This window comes from Mobula hypostoma, chromosome 18 (genome assembly GCF_963921235.1).
Source record: "Mobula hypostoma chromosome 18, sMobHyp1.1, whole genome shotgun sequence".
In the NCBI taxonomy this organism is placed as follows: Eukaryota; Metazoa; Chordata; class Chondrichthyes; order Myliobatiformes; family Myliobatidae; genus Mobula; species Mobula hypostoma.
Genome location: NC_086114.1, coordinates 58,014,178 through 58,026,571, shown reverse-complemented (window position 1 = coordinate 58,026,571; position 12,394 = coordinate 58,014,178). Strand labels below are relative to the sequence as shown.

Genomic DNA, 12,394 nt, shown 5'->3' with positions numbered 1-12,394 from the left:
TCTCTTCCTTGTTTTAGTGAGAGAGACAGCTGAGGGATGTTGAGATGTTGGAGTGAACAGTTAGTTTTGGATGTACCATGATCTCTCTTTGGGATTTTGCTGTTGCTTGCATGGTGGGTGACAGGAACACCGACACTTTATTCTAGAATAAATGGGGGAGGGTTGATGCTGCTTGTGCGCGGAAGGGGATAGGGGGCTTTGGGGTCCTTGCATTTTCTTCTGTCATTCATTCTTTGGGGGTTTTCTTCTGTTTCGAGGATGTCTGCAGAGAGTGAGAATTTCAGGTTGTACATTGTATACATTCTCTGATATTAAATAGAACCATCGAACCTCTGGATATCTAACACCCTGTAATAATCTGAAAATTAAGAGGATATTTTTGATGTGGTGGATGACCAGACAAAAAGTTCAAAACCTGAGAGAAGCTGAGCAAGTGATTGCAGTGTCAGTGGGAGAGCATTTTGGAGATAGGGATACAGGTGGTGGGAAACTGAGGTTCTGAATTGGGGAAAGGCCGATACCAATATCACAAGGTAGGATCTGGCAAAAGACTGGGAGCGGTGGCTTACAAGAAGATTGGCATCCAGTAGGTAAGAAAGAAAGACAAGGGTAATGTGCAAGGATATCAAGGGCTGTATTAAAAAAGTATACGGCAGATGAGAACTGAAAACTGGTGAGATGCTTCAGGAGTACAAGTATTGGAGATATTTTAACAATTAGGAGGGTAAAAAGGAGACATAATATATCATCAGAAGACAAGACTAGAAAATCCCAATGCATTTTATAAATGCAAGAAGCTAACTGGGGAAAGAGTAGAGCTTTCAGGGAAGTTGATAGTGAATCTCTAAATCATTTGCAAGGAAGTATTAGATGCCTCAGAAGGCTTAAAGTTGGATAAATCCTAGGTCCTGATCAGGCATTATGAGAGGCAAGGGAGAAAATTTATGAAGACCTGACAGGGGTTTTGAAATTTGACTTACTTCAGCTGATATGTCAGAGAACTGGATGACAGCAAATATGGCTCTTTATTCAAGGACAGAAGGGATATGTCAATGACAGGGTCGTAACTGGAAAAAGTGAGAAACAAGATTAATCTACATTTGGAAAGATAGGGATTAAATCACAGATAATCAGCATGGCTTTATTAGGTGAGATTCTGTCTGACCAATCTGAAATAGTTTTTGTTTTTTGAAGAGGTATCAAAAGGTGTCGATGAAAGCAATGTAGCTGATGTAGTCAATGCGGACTTTAGGAAAGCCTCTGACAAGGTCCTACATGGGAAACTGTTTCAAAAGGTTATAGCCCATGGCATCCTGGACAAATTAGCCAAATGAATCCAAAATTGACAGTAATAAGAGGCAGAAGGTGAAGATGCTTTTGTTATTGGAAGCCTGTGACAGGTAATGGACCACAGGAATTGCTCCTGTTGTTGTGATGCACATTATTGGTTTTATATGAATATAAGAGGTATGAATAATAAGTTAACAGATGACACAAAATTTGGTGTGTTGATGATAGTGAGGAGCTTAATCATAGTACCGCACAGCACAAAATCAGCTTCTTTGCTTCACCACGTCCATATCGACCATCAAGTACACTATACCAATCCCATTTACCAGCCTAGTCCATAACCTTAGATGTGCTGGCAATTCAAGTATTCATGATACTTGAAGGTCTAAGAGCACCTGCCTACACCCCCCACTTAGGCAACGCATTACAGATTCCAGTCCCCTTCAGGGTGAAAAAATTCTTCAGCTCAAAACCGCTTACACTTTACCCTAATTTATTATTTAGTTTCATATACTTCTGCTGGAGGAAAAATTTCCTAATAACTAACCTATTCATGTACGAGTTGCCGTTGACTCCTGGCAACCTTATGGATACTGTACTTGTCCATAGGGATTTCATGACAAGATATGGAAGTAGGTTGCCAGGCTGCTCTTCAGCACAGATACTGCTGCTGTGCAGATTGGGACGTGGCCGGATTCGAACTCAGGACCATCTACCTCCAAATTTAGTGCTGATGCCACTACACCACTGGCTGGGGCATGATATTTATGCCCCTCATTAATTTCTATACGTCTCCCCCGAGTTCCTCCCCCCGCTCCCAGCAATAACACAGCAGATTTTTATTTCATCTGTGTTTTTACTTATCATACATCCTGTATTGATATCCAGTGTAAATTTATAAACAGTCGGGGACTCACCACCGATCCCTGTGGTATGCTGCAGGTCACACACTTCCAATCACATTCTTCCTCCTGTTACTAAGTCTTGGTTTACGGAATGGCACTAATAATTAGGAATTGGGATTGGTGAAGGTGGGGGGCATTTTAGGGTAAGGAGCAACAGGTTTACGAGGGATCTGAGGAGGAATTTCTTTTTGGAATCTGGAAGGCACTGGCTTAGTGAGAGGTACTCTCACAGCATTTAAGAAACATTTTTTTTTGAATTAGTAAGAAATTGAAGGCTGCAGGCAAAAGTGCTGCTAGATTGGATTAGGATAGATGGTCAGCATGTGCTCGGTGGGTTGAAACTTTTTGCTGAACGATTATGAGGTTCCATTTACCTACTGACAAGATTTTCCATAACACACAAACCTAGATAATTGTGAATCTAATCACCATTTCCGATCTGTTAGAAGCCTTTCATGAAGCAAACTAATTATTTTTCCAGTTTGTAGGATAAAGAAGCCATAGCAGAGCTGAGTCCAATGTCCATATTGTGCAGCAGCCAGCAGTTGCTGAAGAGCACCACTAGATGGCAAATACTACACAAACTTTGCCCGTTCCACACCAATCAACTTTACTGCAAATTGTAATTCAAACATAAACTGTAATATATGGCCTCTACAGCCACCACACCATTCACTAAGATCATAGCTGGTCTGATCGAAACAGAATGAGTCTTTAACCTGAAATTACCTCTCACAAAATGCTGGAGGAACTCAGCAGGCCAGGCAGCATCTGTGGAAAAAGTACAGTCGACATTTTAGGCCGACACCCTTCGGCAGGACTGGAGAAAAAATGCTGAGAAGTAGACTTGAAAGGTGGGGGGGGGAAGGGAGAGAAAAACGCCAGGCGTTAGGTGAAACTTGGAGGAGTGGGGTGATGAAGCAAAGAGCTAGGAGGTTGACTGGTGAAAGAGACAGAAGGCCATGGCAGAAAGAAGAAGTTGGAGGTGGGGGGAGTAGCTCCAGAGGGAGGCGATGGACAGACAAGGAGATAACATGAGAGAGATTGCTTTGAAGAGGTATCAAAAGGTATTGATGAAAGCAGTGTAACTGATGTAGTCAATGCAGACTTCGGTAAAACCTCTGACAAAGTCCTACATGGGAAACTATTTCAAAAAGTTATAGCTTATTGCATCCAAAACAAATTAGCCAGTTGAAACCAAAACTGTTAACTTACTGCTGAGTTCCTCCAGCATTTTGTGTGTGTTGCTCGGATTTCCAGCATCTGCAGATTTTCTCTTGTTTGTGACCTGTTTCTCTTTCCAGATGTTTCCTGATCTAAGTGTTTTCAGTACTGTATTTTCATGACAGACAGCACTTATTCACCAATATCCTACTTGTTGATGTCTAGTTTAGCTTTCAGCAGGTTCACTCAGCTCCAGACATCAACACAAGCTTAGTCCAGCCATGGACTAAAGATCTGAATGACAGATGAAAATTGTTATATTATTTATATAAATATATAAACTGCTTGAACTGACAGTAAAAGTTGAGGGAGGAGACCAGAACTGTGCAGGTTCCTGTAGCTATACCTTTCTGGAGAAAGTGCAGGTCAAGGTGAGAATGGGTTTGGCCTGGCCAAAAGTATACTTTTGCCTTAATTTAAAATTCTTAATACAACTCGTTTCTCACATTCTGGTATATTCCTGCCAGTGACATCTAGCTAATCCACTTCACACAATTTACTGCATTAACATTTGAGATAAAAATCTCCATTTTAGCTTAATGAGATTTTACTATAAATGGCTACAAGCCAGTATAAATGTAATCTGCAGTTCAATTAAACAGATTAATTTGTCCATGAATATGTGCATTATCTTCCTTACACAGATCATGTTATAAATCACTTGCCTAGAAATCTCTAAGCAATGCAAATTGGAAATCACTTTTTTTTCCCTCACAAAATGCAAATTATTTTAAAATCCTAAACAACGGCAACAGAATGACAATATTCGTGCGGCCACTGCAATAATCAAAATCCACTCAGCTCCCAATTCGCCATTCTTCCTTTACAGACCAGTAGGGAGCAGTCACGAGCAGATCTCACACTCAGCGGCACATTCCATTTTCAGTTTCCTGCTTAGAGTTCTTAAGACCACAAGACACAGGAGCAGAATTAGGCCATTCAGCCCATTGAGTCTGCTCTGCCATTTCATCATGGCTGATCCCAGATCCCCATACATTTGCCTTCTCGCCATATTCTTTGATGCCCTGACTGATCAGGAAGCAATCAACTTCTGCCTTAAATATACCCACGGACTTGGCCTCCACTGCAGTCTGTGGCAGAGCAATCCACAGATTTACTACTCTCTGGCTAAAAAAATTTCTCCTACCTCTGTTCTAAAAGGTCACTCCTCAATTTTGAGGCTGTGCCCTCTAATTCTGGATATCCCTACCATAGGATACATCCTCTCCACATCCATCCTATCTAGTCCGTTCAACATTCAGTAGCTTTCAATGAGATCCACCCTGCATGCTTCTAAACTCCAGTGAGTACAGGCCCAAAGCTGATAAAAGTTCCTCATATGTTAACCCCTTCATTCCCAGAATCATCTTCATGAATCACCGCTGGACTCTCTTCAATGACAATACATCCTTTCTGAGATACAGTGGCATGCAAAAGTTTGGGCACCCCTGGTCAAAATTTCTGTTAGTGCGAATAGTTAAGTGAGTAGAAGATGAACTGATCTCCAAAAGTCATAAAGTTAAAGATGAAACATTCTTTTCAACATTTTAAGCAAGATTAGTGTATTATTTTTGTTTTGTACAATTTTACAGTGAAAAAAAGGAAAGGAGCATCATGCAAAAGTTTGGGCACCCCAAGAGATTTGAGCTCTCAGATAACTTTTACCAAGGTCTCAGACCTTAATTAGCTTGTTAGGGCTATGGCTTGTTCACAGTCATCGTTAGGAAAGGCCAGGTGATGCAAATTTCAAAGCTTTATAAATACCCTGACTCCTCAAACCTTCTCCCAACAATCAGCAGCCATGGGATCCTCTAAGCAGCTGCCTAGCACTCTGAAAATTAAAACAAATGATGCCCACAAAGCAGGAGAAGTCTATAAGAAGATAGCAAAGTGCTTTCAGGTAGCCGTTTCCTCAGTTCGTAATGTAATTAAGAAATGGCAGTTAACAGGAATGGTGGAAGTCAAGTTGAGGTCTGGAAGACCAAGAAAACTTTCCGAGAGAACTGCTCGTAGGATTGCTAGAAAGGCAAATCAAAACCCCCACTTGACTGCAAAAGACCTTCAGGAAGATTTAGCAGACTCTGGAGTGGTGGGACACTGTTCTACTGTGCAGTGACACCTGCACAAATATGACCTTCATGGAAAAGTCATCAGAAGAAAACTTTTCCTGCGTCCTCACCACAAAATTCAGGGTCAGAAATTTGCAAAAGAACATCTAAACAAGCCTGATGCATTTTGGAAACAAGTCCTGTGGACTGATGAAGTTAAAATAGAACTTTTTGGCCACAATGAGCAAAGGTATGTTTGGAGAAAAAAGGGTGCAGAATTTCATGAAAAGGACACCTCTCCACTGTTAAGCACGGGGGTGGATCAATCATGCTTTGGGCTTGTGTTGCAGCCAGTGGCACGGGGAACAGTTCACTGGTAGAGGGAAGAATGAACTAAATTAAACACCTGCAAATTCTGGAAGCAAACGTCACACCATCTGTAAAAAAAAGCTGAAGATGAAAAGAGGATGGCTTCTACAACAGGATAATGATCCTAAACACACCTCAAAATCTACAATGGACTACCTCAAGAGGCACAAGTTGAAGGTTTTGCCATGACCCTCACAGTCCCCCGACCTAAACATCATCGAAAATCTGTGGATAGACCTCCAAAGAGCAGTGCATGCAAGACAGCCCAAGAATCTCTCAGAACTAGAAGTCTTTTGCAAGGAAGAATGGGCGAAAATCCCCCAAACAAGAATTGAAAGACTCTTAGCTGGCTACAGAAAGCATGTACAAGCTGTGATACTTGCCAAAGCGGGTGTTGCTAAGTACTGACCATGCATGGTGCCCAAACTTTTGCTTCGGGCCCTTTTCCTTCTTTGTTATTTTGAAACAGAAGAAAATGGAAATAAAAAAAATAATCTTGCTTAAAATATTAAAGAGATATGTCATCTTCAACTTTATGCCTTTTGGAAATCAGGTCATCTTTCACTCTCTTAGCTATTCACAGCAGCACAGATTTTGACCAGGGTGCCCAAACTTTTGCATGCCACTGTATGGGTTGCACAACTGTCGACAATACTCCAAGTGCAACCTGACTGGTGTCTTATAAAGGGTGAGCATTATCTCCTTGTTTTTATATTCTATTCCCTTTGAAATAAATGTATTTGCCTTTTTTAACCACAGACTGAACCTGTAAAATAACCTTCTGGGAGTCTTGCACAAGTCCCTCCGCACCCCTGATGTTTGAACCTTCTCCCCTTTTAGATAATAGTCTGCACTATTGTTCCTTTTACCAAAATTCATTTTCATACATTTCCCAATACTGTATTCCATCTGCCACTTTTTTTGCCCATTCTTCCAATTTGACTAAATCCTGCTGCAATCGCATTGCTTCCTCGGCACTACCTACCCCTCCCCCGATCTTCCTATCATCCGCAAACTTTGCCACAAAGCCATTAATTCCATTATCTAAATCACTGACAAACAATGTGAAAAGTACCGATACCAATACTGATCCCTGAGGAACACCACTAGTCACTGGCAGTCAACCAGAAAAGGCCCCTTTACTTTATTGTCGCCAAACAACTGATACTAGAGCGTACAATCATCACAGTGATATTTGATTCTGCGCTTCGTGCTCCCTGGAGTACAAATCAATAGTAAATATTAAAAATTTAAATTATAAATCATAAATAGAAAATAGAAAAATGGAAAGTAAGGTAGTGCAAAAAAACCGAGAGGCAGGTCCGGATATTTGGAGGGTACGGCCCAGATCCAAGTCAGGATCCATTCGGCAGTCTTATCACAGTTGGAAAGAAGCTGTTCCCAAATCTGGCCATACGAGTCTTTAAGTTCCTGAGCCTTCTCCCAGAGGGAAGAGGGACAAAAAGTGTGTTGGCTGGGTGGGTCATGTCCTTGATTATCCTGGCAGCGCTGCTCCGACAGCGTATGGTGTAAAGTGAGTCCAAGGACAGAAGATTGGTTTGTGTGATGTGCTGGGCTGTGTTCACGATCTTCTGCAGCTTCTTCCGGTCTTGGACAGGACAAGTTGCAATGCACACTAGAAGAATGCTTTCTACGGTGCATCTATAAAAATTAGTGAGGGTTTTAGAGGACAGGCCAAATTTCCTTAGCTTTCTCAGGAAGTAAAGGCACTGGTGGGCCTTCTTGGCAGTTGGCTCTGCTTGGTTGGACCAAGTCAGGTCATTTGTGATATTGACCCCGAGGAACTTAAAGCTTTTGACCTGTTCGACTTGCGCACCACCGATGTAAATAGGGTCGTGCGGTCCGCTCCTCCTTCTGAAGTCAACAACCAATTCCTTCAACTTGCTGACATTGAGGGATAGGTTATTGTCTTCGCACCATGCCACCAGGTTCTTAATTTCCTCTCTGTACTCAAACTCATCATTACCCGAGATACGGCCTACAATTGTGGTGTCATCAGCAAACTTATATATTGAGTTTGATGGAAACTTGGCTACACAATCATCGGCGTACGTTAAGTAGAGCAGGGGGCTGAGTATACAGCCTGGTGGGGCACCAGTGCTCAGAGTGATTGTAGTGGAGAGCGTATCCCCCATTTTTACAGCCTGGGTCTTGTCTGTGAGGAAGTTGAAGATCCAGCTGCAGATCTGAGTGCTACGGCCCAGGTTCCGGAGCTTAGGAATCAGTTTATTTGGAATGATGGTATTAAAGGCAGAGCTGTAGTCAATGCAAAGGAGCCTTACATATGCATCTTTATTCTTCAGGTGTTCTAAGGGGGAATGTAGGGCCAGAGAGATGTCATCTGCTGTTGACCTGTTGCTCCGGTAGGCGAATTGCAAAGCGTTGAGGTTGACCGGTAGGCTGTGGTTGATATGTACCATAACCAATCGCTCGAAGCACTTCATAGCAATTGATGTCAGAGCCACAGGTTTGTAGTCATTTAGGCAAGCCACCTTGCTCTTCTTCAGCACTGGGATTATCGTTGCCTTCTTAAAACACGAGGGGATCTTAGACTGAAGCAAGGAGCGGTTGAAGGTGTCAGCAAACACTCCAGCTAGCTGGCTTGTACAGGCCCGGAGAACCCGTCCTGGGATGCCATCTGGGCCCGTCGCCTTCCTTGGATTTATCTTCAGAAAGGCCCTTCTAACGTCCTCCTCGGTGACGATGAATCTCGATGCCACCAGGTCCCGTTCATCCGGAGAGAGCGGGACATTCCTCTTCTGTTCAAATCTTGTGTAGAATACATTAAGTTCGTCAGGAAGAGAAGCACCACAGTTATTGATATTCCCAGCATTTTCTTTGCGCCCAGTGATCTCATTTAGACCCTGCCATAGTCTACCGGCATCCTTCTGGTTAGCCTGGGCTTCCAACTTGGCTCGATATTGCCTCTTGGTGTCCTTAATGGCTTTCCGGAGTTCATGCCTGGATTCCGTGTAGCGACTGGTATCCCCGGACCTAAAAGCCACAGCTCTAGCCTTTAAAAGGGACTTGACCTCTTAATTCATCCAAAGTTTCCAGTTAGGGAATACCCGGATCGTCTTGCGAGACACACAGTCCTCTGTGCATTTCCAGATAAGGTCCGTGACAGCTGAGGCATATTCATCGAGGTTAGCTCCGAGTCCTTGAATACTAACCAATCCACCGATTCAAAGCAGTCACGGAGCACCTCCTCTGTTTCCACCATCCAACGCGACCCCACTTTTGACACCGTGACCTCCCGCTTCAGTTTCTGTTTGTAAGCTTGTAAGGAGTATGGCTTGATGGTCTGATTTTCTGAAGTGAGGTCGTGGGACGGAACGGTAGGCATCCTTGACTGCTGTGTAGCAGTGGTCAAGTATATTCGGGCCTCTAGTGGGGCAGGAGACATGTTGGTATAACTTTGGCAGCGCCTTTCTGAGGTTGGCCTGGTTAAAGTGTCCGGCTGTAATGAGCAAAGCCTCCGGATACCTGGTCTCAAGTTCACTGATGTTGGCATACAGTATGTTCAGAGCACACCCCACGTCCACCTGGGGGGGAATGTAGACCGCTGTCAGTATGACCGAGGTGAATTCCCATGGCGGATAGTAGGGACAACACTTCACCGACAGGTGTTCCAGGTCCGGGCTGCAGGAGCTTGTCAGTGCCACTGTGTCCGAGCACCACGCAGTGTTGATCAGTAGGTAGACACCACCTCCCCTCGTCTTGCCCGAAGACGCCGTGCGGTCCATCCAATGAATCGAAAATCTCTCCGGTCGGATGGCACAGTCGGGGCTGGCAGGGGAGAGCCAGATCTCGGTGAAACAGAATACACAGCAGTTCTGCATCTCCCTGCAGTAGGTGAGTCTCCCTTTAAGTTCATCCACATTGTTCTCTATGGCTTGCACATTAGCTAGTAGGATGGTGGGCATAGGGACCCTGAAGCCCCTCAGCTTCAATTTGACCAGCAGCCCAGCTCTTTTCCCCCGCTTCCTTGGTAAATAGTGCATCTTTCCAGGTTTCCATTGATGCAGTGTGTTGTTGGCAGCTCTTTGAGGTTGGTGGACACGTCCCGAGGGGATCCATCGGCGGGTCGCGTCGTCGGGCGCTCTGGGTTGGACCGAGTGATGGGGGAGGCTCCGTTGCCAGTTCCAGCTGCCAGGGGCCCAGGCTGTTGTTTGGGTTGGGCCCCGAAGCCGACACTTAATCCCGGAGGGCCGGGCTCCTGGCTGAAACAAGTCCGTGAGCTGAGTCACGGTTGCGGAGGCCTCCACTCCAGTCGAGCCTCGGGTTCGAATTCCAAGGTCGGCGGCAGAGGCCTCACTTCCGGCAGCTGTAGATGGCCACCAACGGGGCTTTACGGTGGTCGCTCCGGGGAAGCGTCCGGGGCACCTTGAGGTCTCCGATGTCACTTCTGTGTGGTTGTCTGCTCCGGAGAGGTGCTGGTTGGAATGGGCCGCGTCTCCAAGCACTCCGGCACGGTAGCAGACCGCAGGTCTCCATGAACATGGCGGGCTTTGGACCAGGCCTCGCTGGTCGGGTCCAGGTGTGGTCCGGAGTTGAAGAAGCAATTCTGGCGTGGTGATCTCCAGCTGGGTCAGTAGCTTTGCCAGGGTGTTGTTAATCTTGCTAGATGTAGCAGATTGAAAGTTTAGAAAGGTTTCTCGGGTATAGGATAGTGTAGAGGGCAGTTTGCTCGGGACAGCATGTACAAAGTCGCCAGATACTGGTGCCATCTTGCAAGATTTTATTCCCACTCGCCACCTCCTGCCTGTCAGCCATTCCTCTATCCATGCCAGTATCTTTCCTGTAACGCCATAGGATTTTATCTTGTTAAGTAGCCTCATGTGCGGCACATTATCAAATGCCTTCTGAAAATCCAAGTAAATGGCATCCACTGCCTCTCCTTTGCCCACCCTGCTTGTTACTTCCTCAAAGAATTCCAACAGGTTTGTAAGGCGAGATTTCCCTTTACAGACTTTGACTTATTTTACCATTAGTCTCCAAGTACCCCAAAACTTCATTCTTAATAATAGACTCCAACACTTTCCCAACCACTGAAGTTCGGTTAACTGGCCTTTAATTTCCTTTCTTCTGCCTTCCTCCCTTCTTGGAGAGTGGAGTGACATTTGCAATCTTCTATTCCTCTGCTGGCATGCCAGAATCAAGTGATTCTTGAAAGATCATGACCAATGCATCCATTATCTCTTCAGCAACTTCTCTCAGGACTCTGGGATGTAGTCCTCTGGTCCAGGTGACTTATCTACCTCAAGACCTTTGACTTTGCCTATCACATTTTTCTTTGTAATAGCAATGGCACTCACTCCTGCTCCCTGACACTCACGGACCTCTGGCACACTGCTAATGTCTTCCATGGTGATGGCTGATGCAAAGTACCCATTAAGTTCATCTGTCATTTCTTTGTCCTCAATTAGTGCCTCACCAGCATCATTTTCCGGTGATCCAATATCAACTCTCACATCCTTTTTACTCTTTACTTAACTGAAAAAACATTTGGTATCCTGTTTTAAATTATTGACTAGTTTGCTCTCACATTTCATCTTTTCCTGTCTTATAGCTTCTTTCGTGGTCTTTTGTTGGATTTTAAAAGCTTCCCAATCATCCAACTTCTAACTCACTTTTGCTACCTTATATGCCCTTTCCTTGGCTTTTATGCCTCCTCAAGTTCTCTGGTGAAAGCAGATCCAAGGAACCACATGCTCTAAAACCTTCTGATCTCTGTTGTGGTTGCTTCTCTGTGATTATCTTTGATGCCAGTTGATTAAATTTTCATTATCAGTCTTTCCATGGCTTTTTGCCCCTCTCAATCTCCAACCTCCTCCAGTAATAGAACCGAGATTGTGGCATGTGTCCATTTCAGACCACTGGTGTTCATGCTCTACTAATGACTGCTATCTCTTCAGTTTACAAGACATCTTAAGCTTTAGAATTCCCCAAATTTCTCCATCACTCTTCAAAACCTTCCTTGCTGTCATGATAATGTTGACCCAAGAAATGCTGGAGGAACTCAGTGGGTCAGGCAGAATCTATGGAGGAAAATGGACAGTTGACACCTAGGAAGGGTCTCGACCTAAAATATCAACTCTCCATTTTCATTCACAAGTGATGCCTGACCTGCTGAGTTCCTCCAGTATCTCACTATCAGCCTTGGTAATAATGTGCCTTTGAAAGTGACTTGGATAATTCATAACTTGGATTATTCCTTGTGTAAACATAAACTGATTACCATTTGTTTGCTCTGTGCTAATCTGTAGGACATGAGTTTATCAAGTGGTAGCTCATTCACAAATCAGCAACACTACGAATGCAACCAAAAAAAACTGAACACAATGGGAAGCAACGTAGACCGCAACAACTGTGATTGGTCCGCTCGGTAGCATCGCATTTCCTCCTATGCTGCAATAGCTTCCCATTGGGCAACTGAAAGGCAGAGAAGGAACTCTGGCTGCAATGCTTTCCATAAAGCTTTACAGACCTCTGAAATTCTGGAAGACACATTTTGCTTTTACGAAAAAAGACACT

At 44.3% G+C, this 12,394-nt stretch overlaps 1 protein-coding gene across 1 annotated transcript in view; it reads right to left on the bottom strand.

Moving 5' to 3' along the window:
* tbc1d2b (TBC1 domain family, member 2B) overlaps positions 1-12,394 on the bottom strand; it is a 115,334-nt gene that overhangs the window by 11,301 nt on the left and 91,639 nt on the right. The window lies entirely within an intron of this gene.